The following is an 18161-nucleotide window of genomic DNA, read 5'->3' as shown; positions in this document are numbered from 1 at the left end:
GTCCTAGGGATACAATGACATTGTTGGAACGTAGGGATTCCAGAACAATGAGAGACCTACACTTGAGGGTCATAAAACAATGATAGTGACACTTGGACATCCTAGAATGATAACAGTGACACTTGGTCATAAAGAAATGAGAGAGACACCTGGATGTTGTAAAATGATGACATTGACACTTGAAGTTTAGAAAACAGTGACACTTTGATGTCCTAGAATGATGACAGTGACACTTAAGGGTCATAGAACAATGACAGTAACACTTTGATGTCCTAGAACGATGACAGTGACACTTGAGGGTCATAGAATGGTGACACTTTGATGTCCTAGAACAATGACATTGACACTTGAGGGTCATAGAATGGTGACACTTTGATGTCCTAGAACGATGACATTGACACTTGAGGGTCATAGAACAATGACAGTAACACTTTGATGTCCTAGAACAAGGACATCGACACTTGAGGGTCATAGAACAATGACAATAACACTTTGATGTCCTAGAATGATGACAGTGACAGCTGAGGGTCATAGAACAAAGATAGTGACATCTGGATGTCCTAGAATGATGACGGTGACACTTAAGGGTCATAGAACAATGACAGTAACACTTTTTATGTCCTAGAACAATGACATTGACACTTGAGGGTCATAGAATGGTGACACTTTGATGTCCTAGAACGATGACATTGACACTTGAGGGTCATAGAATGGTGACAATTTGATGTCCTAGAACGATGACATTGACACTTGAGGGTCATAGAATGGAGACACTTTGATGTCCTAGAACGATGAAATTGACACTTGAGGGTCATAGAACAATGACAGTATCACTTTGATGTCCTAGAATGATGACAGTGACACTTGAGGGTCATAATACCATAACAGTGAAATTTGGATCTTCTGGAATGATGAAAGTGACACTTGAGGGTCATAGAACAATTTCAGTGACACTTTGATGTTCTAGAATGATGATATTGACACCACTTGAGGGTCATGGAATGATGACATTGACACTTGAGGGTCATAGAATGATGACATTGACACTTTGATGTCCTAGAATGATGACATTGACACTTGAGGGTCATAGAATGATGACATTGACACTTGAGGGTCATAGAATGATGACATTGACACTTGAGGGTCATAGAATAATGACATTGACACTTGAGGGTCATAGAATGATGACATTGACACTTTGATGTACTAGAATGATGACATTGACACTTGAGGGTCAAAGAACAATCATAGTGACACGTTGATGTTCTAGAATGATAATATTCTTTAGGGTCAAAGAAAAATTATAGTGACACTCTGATATTCTGGAATAATGACATTGACATTTGAGGGTCATAATAAAATGACAGTGATACTTTAATGTCTTAGAACAGGGGTGCCCAACCAGTGGCCATATGCTAAAATTTGGCATCAACAAAAACTTTTACTTAAATGTATTTATCAGTTTTCAACTGACAAATGACACTTGGGGACCCAGAACAAAGACACACTGACACCTGGGGACCCATAATATTGACATACTGGGGCATATAACATTGACACACTGATACTTTGAAACATAGAACACTGACACTTGGGACCCATAGCACTGGCTTGCTGACACTCAGAGTTCCAGAATAATGATAAACTGACACTTGGGGGTCCAGCAGAAGGACACACTGAAACTTGAGGGTCCAGAACAATGACAACCTGATACCTGAAGACCCAGAAAAATGACACACTGACAGTTGGGGTCCAGGACAAAGACACACAGACACTTGGTGATCCAGAACAATGACACCTTAATACCTGAAGACCCAGAACAATGACATACTGACAGTTGGGGTCCAAGACAATGACAGACAGACACTTGGTGGTCCAGAACAATGACACCCTGATACCTGAAGACCCAGAACAATGAAACACTGACAGTTGGGGTCCAGGACAATGACACACAGACACTTGGTGGTCCAGAACAATGACACGCTGACAGTTGGGGTCCAGAACAATGACACCCTGATACCTGAAGACCCAGAACAATGAAACACTGACAGTTGGGGTCCAGGACAATGACACACAGACACTTGGTGGTCCAGAACAATGACACGCTGACACTTGAGGACCCATAATATTGACATACTGGGGAACCATAACATTAACACACTGATACTTGGGGTAAAAGAACAAGGATACACTGACACTTGGAGACACAATGATGAAACCATGTCACTTTATGGCCAAAAACACTAAAAGACTGAAACTTAGGGACCCATAACATTAGCATATTGACACTTAGGGGTCCAGAACAATGACGTTCTGACACTTGGAGATTCCAGAACAATGACACACTGACACCTGGGGACCCATACCATCGACACACTTTCACTAGGGAACCCAGAACAAGGACACACCGACACTTGGGGACCCATAATATTGACATACTGGGGACCCATAACATTAACACACTGATACTTGAGGACATAGAACAAGGATACACTGACACTTGAGGACCCATAACATTGACATGCTGACACTTGGGCGTTCCAGAACAATGACACACTGATACCTGAAGGCCCAGAACAATGACACACTGATACCTGAAGGCCCAGAACAGGGACACACTGATACCTGAAGGCCCAGAACAATGACACACGGATACCTGAAGGCCCAGAACAATGACACACTGAAACATAGAAACCTATAACATTAACACATTGACACTTGGGGTTCCAGAACAAAGACGTTGACACACTGACACTTAGGGACCCATGACATTGACATGTTGGCAATTGGGGGTTCCAGAATAATGATACATTGACAATTGGGGGTCCAGGACAATGACACTATGACACTTGGGGGTCAAGAACAATCACACACAAGGTTCAAAACAATGACGTACGAACACCTGAAGACCCAGAACAATGACACACTGACACCTGGGGACCCATGACATCGACACACTTTCACTTTAGGACCCAGAACAAGGACACACTGACACTTGAGGACCTTTAATATTGACATACTGAGGACCCATAACATTAACACACTGATACTTGAGGACATAGAACAAGGATACATTGACACTTGAAGACCCATAACATTGACATGCTGACACTTGGGCATTCCAGAACAATGACACACTGACACTTGGGTTTTTATAACACTTGCACACCCGCACCTGGAGACCCAGAACAAGAACACACTGACACTTGGGGTTTTAGAACACTTGCACACCCGCACCTGGAGACCCAGAACAAGAACACACTGACACTTGGAGATATTGCCTATGGAAGCACATTGGCACTTGTATAATTAAAGCAATGGCAGACTCATGCCTCGTACACACGATCAGTCCATCCGATGAGAACGGTCGGAAGGACCGTTGTCATCGGTTAACCGATGAAGCTGACTGATGGTCCGTCGCGCCTACACACCCTTATTTAAATAACCGATCGTGTCATAACGCAGTGACGTAAAACACAACGACGTGCTGAGAAAAATGAAGTTCAATGCTTCCAAGCATGCGTCGATTCTGAGTATGCATGGATTTTTAACCGATGGTTGTGCCTACTAACGACCGCTTTTGACATATCGGTTAGGAATCCATCGGTTAAATTTAAAGCAAGTTGGCTTTTTTTTAACCGAAGGATAAATAACCTATGGGGCCCACACACGATTGGTTTTGACCGATGAAAACGGTCCATCAGACCGTTGTCCTCTGGTTAACCTATCGTGTGTACAAGGCCTCAGACTTGAGATAAAAGGGGCCACCAATATTTTGGGCTCCTAACTTTGTACCCTGTTGTGCATTAGTGTGTTACAAACTACTCAACACTGAAAGACAACAGCAGAAAGTCGCTGTAGAAAACCTCATTATCCTTCCTGCTACAGTTATGACCAGGTTGTTTTAAACTTAATTTTGAAGACCAAATGGAATGTCAAAGATAAACAGAACCTGCATCTAATTCAGCGCTGAACTTTCTTCATATGTTTTCTCTAAATTGTCCCGATGGGTCAGATGTATGTAAGATTAGGAGAGCCGGGGAAATGTCTGCCTAATCTGGTTATCTTGTGTAAACGCGGTGATCGCACTCAGGCATCCATTCAAGAACAACTTAAACAACCCTTATCAGATCCATCTCACGTCTATGATTTGATAGAAATGAGAGCTGAAAGTTTGGGCTTTCTATCAACATCTTTAATAAACGGTACTGTGTCATTTATTGACATTTGGCAAATGCGGCTTGTTTTTCCTGTCTGGGTGGGGGAGGGGGTGATGTCTGCGGTGATATGTCTGAGAAAGCGAGACCCCGGCATTTTATAATCACTGGTGGCAAGTTTGATTTCCCACCAATACATCTGATCCCCCCGAATCACCTTGACGGCTCGAGACAAATTACTGCGCATTCTTGTGTTTCCTTCATTGAATCATTTGTTGGGCGGTTTCCGAAATTTGTCTGTATTTGGCCTGAAGAATTGTGTAATGAGATATAAAAAGCAGAAGTGGAAGATGAGACGGGATAAATACCGCTCATTTGTGAAAGAGTCTGAAAGCAAAACTCTTTGTATTGCCCGACATTCAGACTTTTAGGCCTCGTACACAGGATAGGTTAGGTCCATGGCCCCCCCCCCCATTTAGGGGCCCGTGGACCCCAAGTCATGAATCCCTGCTCTAGAGACCAGTGGCAGCAGGTGCTCAAATTTTTTTTGGGGGGGGGGGGGGCAAACAAACTGAAAATAAAAAACAGCAAACACAGCCACTGTGCCATCAAATGCAGCCACTGTAACCATCAATTGTTGCCAGTGTGCCCCATCACTTGCTGCCAGTGTGCCCCATCAATTGCTGCCAGTGTGCCCATCAATTGGCGCCAGTCAGGGCCGGCTCTATCGCCAGGCAACATTGGCACTTGCCTTACGGCGCCAGCGGCGACAATAGATAGATTCATGAATCTGTCTATTGTTGATTGACGGGGAGAGAGAGGCGGCGCTCCTGAGCCCACTTTGGACGCACCGCCAGTGCTAGAGGCCCAACCACGATCTAAGCCAGGTTTTCTATGAAGAGGTAGTTCTTAACAAAAACATTTTTGTCAAAGAAAATTTTTATTTTGCCTGAAATTCATTGATGAGTAAGAGAAAGCTCTTTTCAGCGCAGAGACAAGAGACATCTCATAAAATAAGGAGGTGTAAAGGATCTTTGAAGTGGTACAGTGAAGCCCCAGGAAGCGGATTCGGATTAACATTGGCGACCCGCAGCTTTCCGTAGTACAAATAGCCGATGCACAGTTCTCCCTTTCATCTCCAGGTGGGTCACACAACTTGGCTGGTCAACAAACGCAAACTTCTCCTCCCCCCCCCCCCCATCGTCTTAGGAGGTCTGGCTGGATACAACTAGTAAAGTCATCCCTCTTAATAGAGACGTATTCTTTCCAGAAACGCATATCCCTGCATAAGTGTGTGACTTCCAGCCGAGCCTGACCTTTGCTACTGTTAACACAAACTCCTCCTGAATTAATTCTGGTGTTTTCTTGGTGGAGGTCCAGAAGATGCCAAGCGCCTTCTCCATAACTCGCCTTTCCTCCGCCATTCATCTCTCCTGCCGCACAGCCTACATGAAGTTTGCTTATTATTTTGAAATGGATGAGACAGGCCTGCAGGATTAGAACTCATTTGTTTTTTCATAATGTTCACACAAGTGATGAGAGGAACAGCAAAGCCTCAGATTACATCCTTATTAATTCAAGATGGAAAACCATTTGTCAAGCAGCCAGTTGAACGTCTTGGGTGTGTGGAGGAGTCCCAGCGCTCTGTGATGTCTCTGGGGGGGGGGGGGGTTTATAATAAGGCACTTTCTTTGGTTCTGGAATCGAGCCGAGGGACAGAGCAAATGTTCCAGGCTGTGCGCACGTGTCTGCAGCGCTGCAAATGCTAAATTGGGGGAATTAGCTAGGAGATAGCACGGGGAGTCTGGACTAAACTGCAACATCATGGATCATCTGATGTATCATGGGATAACTGCTTCATTGTGGGCTAAGTGCTGTATCATGGGCTAACTATGTTACCATGGTCCAACTGCTTCATCGTGGTCTAATTGGTTTATCATGGCCTAACTACTTTTTCATGGGCTAATTGCTGTATTATCATGTAGCACTACCCCCGGAGGAGCTGCTGGTTGTTTTGGGTCTACGCTCGGTGACTAACCCCTTAACCACCCCTTCACGCCGATATACGTTGGCAGAATGGCACGGCTGGGCACATCCATGTACCTGAACGTGGCCCTTTAAGCCCAGCCGTGGGGTCACGCGACCCGGTCTGAAGCTCCGTGACCGCACCCGTGGGACCCGCGGACCTGATCGCCGCCGGTGTCCCGCGATCGGTCCTCCGGAGCTGAAGAACGGGGAGAGGTGAGTGTAAACACAGCTTCCCCGTTCTTCACTGTGGTGCTGTCATCGATTGTGTGTTCCCTAATATAGGGAAACACGATCAATGATGTCACATGTCCAGCCCTGCCCCCCTACAGTTAGAAACACATATGAGGTCACACTTAACCCCTTGAGCGCCCCCTAGTGGTTAACTCCCAAACTGCAATTTCATTTTCACAGTAAACAATGCATTTTTATAGCATTTTTTGCTGTGAAAATGACAATGGTCCCAAAAATGTGTCAAAATTGTCCGATGTGTCACGGCCACGAGAACTGGTGCCCAGAACTGGACGGCATACTCCAGGTGCAGCCGGACCAGAGTCTTGTAGAGCAGGAGAATTATTGTTTTTTTTTTGGAGTTAATCCCCTTTTTAATGCCAATATCCTGTTTGCTTTGTTAGCAGCAGCTTGGCTACGTTTGGAGGGTACAGTGGCTGCGTTTGATGGGCACAGTGGCTGCGTTTGATGGGCACAGTGGCTGCATTTGATGGGCACAGTGGCTGTGTTTGATGGGCGCAGTGGCTGCGTTTGATGGGCACAGTGGCTGCGTTTGATGGGAACAGTGAGACTGCAATTGATGGGCGGGCCGCCCTTGGTCAGCAGGATTCCCTGTTGACAGCAGAATGTAAACAAAACAGTTTTTTTTTTTTTAAAACAGCGTGGGGCTCCCCCCCCCCCCCATCCATACCAGGCCCTTCGAGTCTGGTATGGATTTTGAGGGGAATCCTATGCCAACATTTTAAAAAAATGGCACAGGGTCCTCCCCAAAATTCATACCTGGCCCTTAGGTCTCGTATGGACTTCAAGGGGAATGACACGCCAAAATGTTTTTAAAAATGTCACAAGGCCCCCTCTAAAATCCATACCACTGAACGTATGGGCACACGGCTGGCTTGCCAACGTTAATGCATATATAGATCAGGTCAGTAACGGGACAACCATCTATATATATATCTTGAGGAGCAACATCAAAAATGCAATAGACCCTAAGGCCCCGTACACACCATAGAATCCATCCGCAGATAAATCCCAGCAAATGGGTTTCTGCGGATAGATCCTATGGTGTGTACACGCCAGCGGATCTTTTTCCGCGGATATATCTCCCCTGGGATGGATTCCAGCAGATAAATATTTGCTGACATGCAGAACATATCCATCTGCTGGAGTCCATCCCAACGGATGGATCCGCTGGTCTGTACAGACTCACCGGATCCATCCGTCCGAAGGGATCCCCCGCATGCGTCGTAATGATTCGACGCATGCGTGGAATTCCTTATATGACAGCGTCGCGCACGTCGCCGCGTCATAATCGCGGCAACGGCGCGACACGTCATCGACAGAGGATTTCGGCGCGGATTTCAATGCGATGGTGAGTACACTCCATCGCATAGAAATCCGCGGAAATCCTCGAGAGGATTTATCCGTGGAAACGGTCCGCTGGACCGTATTCGCGGATAAATTCTATCGTGTGTATGGGGCCTTACACATTTCGCACCATCCAGCGCTTATTCAGAGAGTATCTTAGCATGTATCTGATTTTCTAATTTGAATATTATAGAAAACCCTTTATCAGTTCTCACAGCAATTAATCCTCTTTCGGATTCCATTTTCCTAAACTCAGCATTTTCTATCGGTAGCCTTAGCTATCGGCGCAGACCGGCACACTGTATCGGAGCAGGGTACCTGTAGCTGCCAATGAAACAAATACTATGTGGCATCAAAACCTGATTTCCCCCACCCCAGGAAACGCGCTCTAATTAATTACAATGAATGTCTATTTGGAACGCCAGCCAGGTCTCCATTAATTCGCACACATTGAACAGAAGCCCTAATTGAAGGCCGCCCATTCCACAGACCGCTACGAAGTTTGGAAAGTAATTATAAGATTAAAAGAAATTAGGGAGGGAATGTAATGAAGGAAGAAAATCCGATTCAACGCAGAACCGTGTTACGAGCTCCTGCCGCTCCAATGGGACTTGAAAATACATTTATAAAGCTTTAGAGAAAACAAAAACTGACACAAAGCAATCATGTTTTATTCTTTACTGTGGGGACGTAATTAGGAATTTTTGAATACATTTTTTACAAAAAAGGCAAATTTGCGGGTGGCCTGAATAAAAATGTCCTTATGTAGCACTACCCCCGAAGGAGCTGCTGGTTTGATTTGGGTGGCAAGTTACCTCTGTCTTCCCGCCGTCTAGGGTACTGGATGAGAGCTGTAAAAAAAGTCAATGGCCGGGATTCAGAACGGACTTTCGATGACGTATCTCCAGATACGCCGTCGTAAGTCCAAATGAGCGCCGTCGTATCGATACGCGTATTCAGGAACTGAGATACGCCTGAAATTTGCCAAGATACGACCGGCGTAAGTCTCCTATGCCGTCGTATCTTGGGTGCATATTTACGCTGGCCGCTAGGGGCGCTTCCGTAGATTTACGCGTTGAATATGCAAATGACCTAGATACGCTGATTCACGAACGTACTTGCACAGCTCTCCCCTCTCACTGTGTACATCGGCAGTAGGGACAGGAGACAGACTCGGTGGCCGGGGGGAGGACGGATTTCCGAAGACAGAGCCAGCAGAGAGAGGTATGTTGGGTGGGGGGGGGGAGAGGGGAGGACGGACGGGAGCACATATTTTACAAGTGATTTCGGCGACATCGCCGCAATCACTTGTTAACGAGCGAGCGGATTCCCCCATAGCTTACCGCCCTTAATTGTATGTTCCGTGCGTCGGGGGACTCCATGCCACTGCCGCCCCTTGGAGCCCTGCCTCTCCAAGGCCTGGCCTCAGTGGCCTTGGGGGCCCCATAATCTTCTATTGCGTGGGCGCCCCATGAGTTGTCAGTCCGCCCCTGGCTACAGGCCATATAAAATCATGGAGCGGGCTGGGTCCGGCCCACGGGCTGTAGATTGGAGACCCCTGCTCTTAGTAATGTAGCAGATTTTATGAATATTTGTGATTATTGGTAGAATGTTGGGATCCATGAGAGATATAAGATGCCGGTCCGTCATCCCACCTGCCAGCGACCACACAAAGCAGCAATAAGTGTCTTGGATTTATCGGGCCCATGATACGGAGGAGATGACACACGGCTCTGGTTTATGTCTTGTCTGGGGTCACCGAGGAGTTCAGCTGTATCTCCATTCGCCCTCTTTTTAATATTTTGAGTCGCTGTCTGACAAAACGGACAAAGGGAGCGCGGGGGGTTACGAGCGTCTGTCCGCACAAAGAAATAAAGAAGGAATGTGACAGCCGATCTATCTCCCCTTCATGTCGATGTGGCGGATAATTTCCAGGAAGACTCCTCATAATAATACCGCAGAGGAGACAGCGACGGCGGAGATATGACACTCCGTCAGATCCACATATTAGATAAGGCTGGAGCCGGGGAGCCATCACCGCGTCCTCTGACTAATGACTTCTTGTAAAATGAACAGACACATCCGATCAGATGACATCAAATGGCCACTGCGGACGGTTCGGAGCGCGCTGTGCGGGCGCCATTACTACGTGCGCGGTGCTGGCTTTTGAGGCAAAGGGGGAAAGTCACAGAGAACCTCATTCCTCACAATTCCAATACGTCCATCTTTATTTAGTAATTGTGTCCAGGGCTGGACTGGGACAAACATTTGGCCCTGGACTTCATCCAGACTGGCCCACTTTGACAGGTCTCTCCCACAGCGGCCGGACAACTCCCGCACCCCCCAGCCAACCAAGCCCCCTCTCCCCCTTCACTAGCCACTAGCCACTCTACTTTATTAGAGTAGAACGGCTGGTACTGGTACTTTTATAGGCAGTACCAGTGGGGAAGCTAGACATTATTTCTCCCGGGGCAAAGAATCACTTTTTTTGCCCCCCCCCCCCCCATGGGACAAGATTAGGCAGAAGTGAGAAACTCCCAGGCCGCTGTCACTGAAGCCGGCCCACTTAGCCATCGGCCCACCGGGGGAAACTCCCTGTAGTCCCAATGGCCAGTCCATCCCTGATTGTGTCAAAGTTACAAAGGCATCATGAACTTGCACCCCAGTTCCTATGTTTCTGTGCATAGGACTTGGAAACCAGGGCCGATCCTGGGGTCACAGGCGCCTGGGTGCAGAAATATTTCTGACGCCCCCACGTGGGCGTGGTCATTTTTACTAACTCCTCCCCTTTACAAATGTTTCTATGGCAATGACTCATTTATGATTTCTCCAATCACAAGCAGGGGGCGGGGATTGTGCTTCTCCAGGCATTCCCCGCCAGGGCAAGTACTGTCAGTGGGGTAGATTCAGGTAGCTTTGCCCATTTTTTACGGAGGCGCAGCGCACCGTTTTGCCGCTGCGCCTCCGTAAATTTCCTGCGCTACGATTGATTCACGGAGCAGTAGCTCCGTAAATTGCGTGTGCGCTCCGGAAAACTGCCCGACGTAAGGGCGCGTAATTTAAATGATCCCGTAGGGGGCGTGGATCATTTAAATTAGGCGCGTTCCCGCGCCGAGCGTAGTGCGCATGCTCCGTCGGGAAACTTTCCCGACGTGCATTGCGGTAAATGACGTCGCAAGGACGTCATTTGCTTCAAAGTGAACGTGAATGGCGTCCAGCGCCATTCACGATTCACTTACGCAAACTGCGTAATTTTTCAAAAACGAGACGCGGGAACGACGGGTATACGTAGCATTGGCTGCCCCTGCTAATAGCAGGGGCAGCCTTACGCAAAAACCGACGTACGCAAACGGCGTAAACTGCGTACGCAGGGCGCGCGTACAGTTGTGAATCGGCGTTAGTATGCAATTTGTATACTCTACGCTAACCACTACGGGAACGCCACCTAGCGGCCAGCGTAAGAATGCAGCCTAAGATATGACGGCATAAGAGCCTTATGCCAGGCATATCTTAGGCTGCAGTCGGCCGATACCGCGGTTCCTAAATCAGGAGCATTCGATACGCCGGCGCAAGTAAGCAATTGCGCTGCGTAACTATGGTTACGCAGACGCAATTGCTTTTTGAATCTGGGCCAGTGAGTAAAGCCCCAGGGGTAGTGGTTGGCCCCAGTGATTGGCCCCAGGGGTAGCTGTGTCAGTTGCATTCCGGGACACTGTATTTTCCTGGAATGAAGGGGCCCCGGGACTGACCTGAAAAATGTGGGACTGTCCCGGGCTTGACTGTAGACAAGACTCACTTGTCTTTGTACTCCACACCTGGTTGCCGCCACACACGCCTGACACCATCTGACACCAAATACGTTTTATCTTGGTCTCATTTTTGAGAGATTCTGGGGCAGATTCTCGTAGATCGGCGTAAATGTCGGCGGGCGTAACGTATCTCATTTACGTTACGCCGCCGCAAGTTTTGCAGGCAAGTGCTTTATTCACAAAGCACTTGCGTGTAAAGTTGCGGCGGCGTAGCGTAAATCACCCGGTGCAAGCCCGCCTAATTCAAATTAGGCGGGTAGGGGGCGTGTAGCATTTAAATTAAGTGCGTTCCCGCGCCGAACGTACTGCGCATGCGCCGTCCGGAAAATATCCCAGGGTGCATTTCTCCAAATGACGTCGCAAGGACGTCATTGGTTTAGACGTGAACGTAAATGGCATCCAGCCCCATTCACGGACGACTTACGCAAACGACGTAAATTTACAAATTTCGACGCGGGAACGATGGCCATACTTAACATTGGTTGCGCCTCATATACCCAGGGGCAACTTTACGCCGGGACAAGCCTAACGTAAACGTTGTAACTTTACTGCAGCAGCCGGGCGTACGTTCGGGAATTCGCGTATCTAGCTAATTTGCATACTCGACAGGGAAAACGACGGAGGCGACACCTAGCGGACAAAAAAAAAATTACATTTAAGATCCGACGGCGTAAGAGCCTTACGCTAGTGTTGAGCAGAATACGCCATATTCGATTTCGCGATATATCACGAATATATAGCCGAATATTCGAGAAATATTCGCTAAATTCGAATATTCGTGATATTTTATCGAAATGAAATTTTTGCGAAATTTCGCTATTGCGAATGCGAAAATAATTGCGAAATTTCGACAACAGCGGAAGGAGCACTCTGATTGGCTCAGAATATTCGTGATATTTTGCACTCTGATTGGCTCAGAATAATCGTGATATTGTATCGAAATTTTGCAAAATGCGAATGCGATATTGATGGCGAAATTTCGACAACAGCGGAAGGAGCACTCTGATTGGCTCAGAATATTCGTGATATTTTGCACTCTGATTGGCTCAGAATATTCGTGATATTGTATCGAAATTTCGCAAAATGCGAATGCGATATTGATGGCGGAATTTCGACAACTGCTGGCTCTGATGCAAAAGAAGGGCGGAGAAAATAATCGCGCAATATTCCTATTGCCGAATAATCGCAATGCGAATTTTCGGCAATATAAAATGATGGCTTCAGCTACTCGGCCCAAGCTCTCTAATCATACCAGCAATGCTTTTAGACGTCGATGGAGATCTCTAGGATGTGATCTGTTCTAAAAATAAAATTGAATCGAATATTCGGAATAGCGAATATTGACCGCGAAATTCGAAATATTCGCGAATACTCGAATATGCCATATTCAAGCCGAATATTCGCAATACGAATATTCGTGAGCAACACTACCTTACGCCTGTCGGATCTAATGGATATCTATGCGTAACTGATTCAGGCGCATAGATACGACGGCCCAGATTAGGACTTACGACGGCGTACATGGCGTTGCGCCGTCGTAAGCCCTTTGAGAATCTGGGCCTCTGTATATAGGTGATCTTGCACAGCGTGGCCGTCCTGTCGCAGTAAACGTGCTATAGGGCGGCCGGCAAGGACAAGGCTTTGCTGTTTTGATTTATTACAAATTTTGCTGTAATTTTCTTTATTCATTTATTACGTTATTTTTAATATCAGCCTTTCATAGGGAACAGAGCTTCTGAAAAGTCCACCTCATAGCATTAGATTAAACATCTGCTCTGCACTTCAAGGTATGTTCCGATAGATTAATAGACTTGCTAAAGAAATTAAAAATGATGCCTTGTACTTCTTCCAAATGTGCTGGGATTTTGGCTGTAATAAAGGAACTTCATTTCCTGGTGGTGACCTTGTTTAATGTAGCAGATATAAATAATCCGCAGCTTTTTAATTAACTGGAGAGTTGATAAAAATGAGGGAGAGAATTCGCAGTGACTTGTTGACAGGACGCGGCGAGGTATACAAGAATTACGCGGCGGATTATTGGAAGAATGGATGGATATCGTGTCGGAATCGCGCCTTCTTATGTACGGTAGGTCATATTTTCTGAGGTCTACGGCGTGAAAATTTATGCGCCCCTTTTGCTGCCAAGTTTTTTGGAGTGTTCTCAATATCTGTGAGAGTGTGCGGCTCGTCTATTCACTCCGAATTGGTGGCACCACTAAGATAAAAGACAAGGAGGGCTGTAAAAAGCGGGACAATGATATTCTCCGAGGAAATAGCTAATAATTAATTTCTCGGGCAGAACTTCATTCCCGAGGCTTTGAAGGTTGGGTGCGAAGTTTGTTGTAACGGAGGCGTCCAACATTCTAGGGGCCATATTCTGAGTATAGTTACGATGGAGTATCTCAGGAAACTCCGTCGTATCTCTCTTTTTTGGCCCGCGTATCTATGCGAGTGATTCCTAGAATCATTTTCGCATAGATACGCTGAAGATCCGACATGTGTAAGTCACTTACACGGTCGGATCTTAAATGTAATTACTCCGCCGGCCGCTAGGTGGCGTTTACGTTCAGGTCTCATTTGTTTATGCAAATGAGCCTGATACGCCGAATCCCGAACGAATTCGCGTCGCGTAACCGTCGCTTACGTCGTTTGCGTAGGCGTAAGGTTACCCCTGCTATATGAGGGGTAACCTTACACCAGTCCCACGTAGGCCATGTTAAGTATGGCGTCGGGTCCGCGTCGTCTTTTCCCGTCGGGTACGTTGTTTTACTAAGTCGTTCTTGAATACGACTTTACGTCAATGACGCACACGTCGGCGTCATTGACGTTTTACGCCGAGAACTGGAGCATGCGCACTGGGCTATTTTAAGCCCGGCGCATGCGCAGTTCGTTAGAATCGGGGGCGCGCTTAATTTAAATACAAGCCGCCCCCTTGGATTTACGCGGGGATACGTCGGGCCAAATACACTACGCCGCCCCAAACTACGGAGCAAGTGTTTGGGGAATACAGCACTTGCTCCTGTAGGTTGGGGCGGCGGAGTGTAAATGGCTTACGCGGCGCCCGCCGAAAATCTACGGGAATATGGCCCTAGGTCACCATCCATTCTGAGAACGGGCCATCCACTTTTTCCTCTTACTATTCAAGATCAGGTTAAAAAAATATTCATAAATGATATTATTAATAACCGGAGTCCATCTGTAGTCTTCGTAGCATACGTAGAGGGACTAATGTGATGAGCAAATTGGTTTGAGAACCAGCCAAAGCAAATTTCTGAGTTCTGTATTTATATGTGGAATTGTGTGAATGGCAGAGAATCATACATTTGGAGGAGGACATTCAGGGATGGACTGGCCATTGGGACTACAGGGAGTTTCCCGGTGGGCCGATGGCTCAGTGGGCCGGCTTCAGTGACAGTGGACCACCGCAGCCCTCCTCCGCTCCTCTGTCTCTCCCTTCCCGCAGCGCTCACCTCCTCTCCCTCCCCGCAGAGCTCACCTGGGGGGGGGGACAAAGAAGCAAGGGGAGGACCAGAGGAGCAGGGGGGGACAGAGGAGCATACGGGGGGACCAGAAGGAGCACGGGGGAGGGGACAGACAGCTGACTCAACAGCTATGGCCTGGGAGTTTCTCACTTCTGCCTAATCTTGTCCCATAAGGGGGAGCACTGAACTGATTCTTTGCCCCGGGTGAAATAATGTCTAGCTTCCCCACTGGTACTGTCTATAAGAGTACCAGTACCAGCCGTTCTACTCTAATAAAGTAGAACAGCTAGTGGCTAGTGAAGGGGGAGAGGGGGCTTGGGTGGCTGGGGGGGGGGGGGGGGGGGCGGGAGTTGTCCGGCCGCCATGGGAGAGACCTGTCAAAGTATTTATTTTTAAGCTGCTCCCCTGTGGTGATGGAGTGTATACCTCTTATCTGAGTGATGAGCGGATGATAGGGGGCGCTAGGTGGTAGAATTAATTAATAAAAACTAGGGTTGTCCCGATACCACTTTTTTAAGAGTACAAGTACCGATACTTTTTTTCAAGTACCCCCCGATACCGAATACCGATACTTTTTTTTAATGTCATGTGACAGTGGCGTTTTTTTTTTTTTTTTACTTTTTTTTTTTTTTACAGTGATTTATTTTTTTTACTATTTTTTTTATTTTACTATTTTTTTTTTTAGAGGGGGGGGGTAGTGGATTGTCAGTGTTTTTTTTCTATTTGTTATTATTTACATTTTTTTTAAAAATTATTTATTGCAATTTTTTTTTTTTTTTTTAATCAGCCCTGTTGGGGGGGCTTTGGTGAGATATCAGGGGTCTTAACAGACCTCTGACATCTCCCCTGTGAGACAGGGAAAGGGACTGGGGACACGGATTCCCCAGTTCCTTTTCTCAGTAGTCTCAGCTGCTCTGAAAATGAATGGAGAGAAGACAGCCGCTTCTCTTCATTCATAAACTGAAACATTGTAAACACAGTTTACGATGTTTCAGTTATGTGAATGGACAGAGTCAGTAATCACTGACTCTGTCCATTCGGAACAGTTAGGAGCCGGATTTACCGGCTCCTACCTCCGCTCTCCATCCTGACAGTTCCAGGGGGTGGAGGAGGAGCACGGAGGGGGAGAGAAACATGGAGGGGGACACAGAGGAGAAGGAAACACCGAGGGGGACACAGAGGAGCACCTGGCGATTCCAGACTTTATTGTCGGGATGATGCAGTGCCTGGACTGATTCCTGTGACGTCAGCAGAGAGTGGAATTCAGCCCGCTCTCTGCCGAAAACAGGTCACAGGAGTGCAAAACGAATAGGAGAATCCCAGCCAAACGAGCTCAGGCTGGACTTCTCCTTTAAATACTAACTACTAACACCAATCTCTACCCTACTGACACCGTCCATTGGCCTACTTCCACATATACACTATTACCAAAAGTATTGGCACACCTGCCTTTACATGCACATGAAATTTAATGGCATCCCAGTCTTAGTCCGGAGGGTTCAATATTGAGTTGGCCCCGCCCTTTGCAGCTATAAAATCTTCACCTCTTCTGAGACGGCCGTCCACAGGGTTTAGGAGTGTGCCTATGGGAATGTTTGATCATTTTTTCAAAGGCGCATTTGCGAGGTCAGGCACTGATGTGGACGAGAAAGCCTGACGCACAGTCTTCGCACTAATTCATCCCAATGGTGTTCTAAGCTCCTCTGGTGCAGAAATAGATGTGGCTGTCTTAGTGTTCTCTGTACAGCACTGTGGAATATGTCAGAGCTATATAAATGTATATTTGTAATAAAAGTGGGTCAATGTTGTAGGACATTAGAGTGTAAGCTTCTCTGGTGCAGAGACTGATGTGACTGGTTTCAGTGGCGGCTGGTGCTCAAAAAAAAAAGAAAAAAATTGCAGCCTCACTGTGCCCATCAAATGCAGCCACTGTGGCATCAATTGTCACCACTGTGCCATGCCATCAAACGCAGCCACTGGGCCCATCAAATGCAGCCACTGTGCCATCAATTTTTACCACTGTGCCATGCCATCAAATGCAGCCACTGTGGCATCAATTGTCACCACTGTGCCATGCCATCAAACGCAGCCACTGTGCCATCAATTATCACCACTGTGCCATGCCATCAAATGCAGCCACTGTGGCATCAATTGTCACCACTGTGCCATGCCATCAAACGCAGCCACTGTGCCATCAATTATCACCACTGTGCCATGCCATCAAACGCAGCCACTGTGCCATCAAGTATCACCACTGTGCCATGCCATCAAACGGAGCCACTGTGCCATGCCATCAAACACAGCCACTGTGCCATCAATTGTCACCACTGTGCCATGTCATCAAACGCAGCCACTGTGCCCCTCAATTGTCGCCACTGTGCCAATTGTCACCACTGTGCCCTTTAATTGTCACCACTGTGCCCATTGTTGCCACTGTGCCCTTTGTCCCACTGTGCCCTTTGTCGCCACTGTGCCCTTTGTCGCCAATGTGCCCATTGATGCCACTGTGCCCTTTGTCGCCTCTGTGCCCATTGTCGCCGCTGTGCCCTGTAAAATGCACTTACCTTTCTCCTTCCATGTCACTGTGCCCTTTAATTGTTGTCACTGTGCCCTTTGTCGCCACTGTGCCCTTTGTCGCCACTGTGCCCATTGATGCCACTGTGCCCTTTGTCGCCTCTGTGCCCATTGTCGCCGTTGTGCCCTGTAAAATGCACTTACCTTTCTCCTTCCACGTCCCTCGATGTCTTCTCCCGCCTTGGTGACGCTTCAGCCAATCAGGTTACCGATAACCAGAATCGGTGAACCTGATTGGCTGAGACGGCCGTCAGTCTTATCCAAGGAACGCACCCCCCGTACGTTCCGAGGATAAGCATCCAGGAGACGAGGACTGTACTCGGAAAGCCTATCAGAGCCACTGGCTCTGATAGGCACTTCCGCACAGCCAACCAGCTGCCGTTATTCAGGTGGCTGGCGCTCAAGTCCTGGCCATCTGAATAGACCAGCGGCAGCTGGCAACAATAACATACATTCATGCAATGCATGAATGTATGTTATTTCAGTGGCGCTGCGGAGCAAGAGGGGGCGGCGCT

This window comes from Rana temporaria, chromosome 13, assembly GCF_905171775.1.
Source record: "Rana temporaria chromosome 13, aRanTem1.1, whole genome shotgun sequence".
NCBI classification, from domain to species: Eukaryota; Metazoa; Chordata; class Amphibia; order Anura; family Ranidae; genus Rana; species Rana temporaria.
This window is presented reverse-complemented; position numbering follows the sequence as displayed.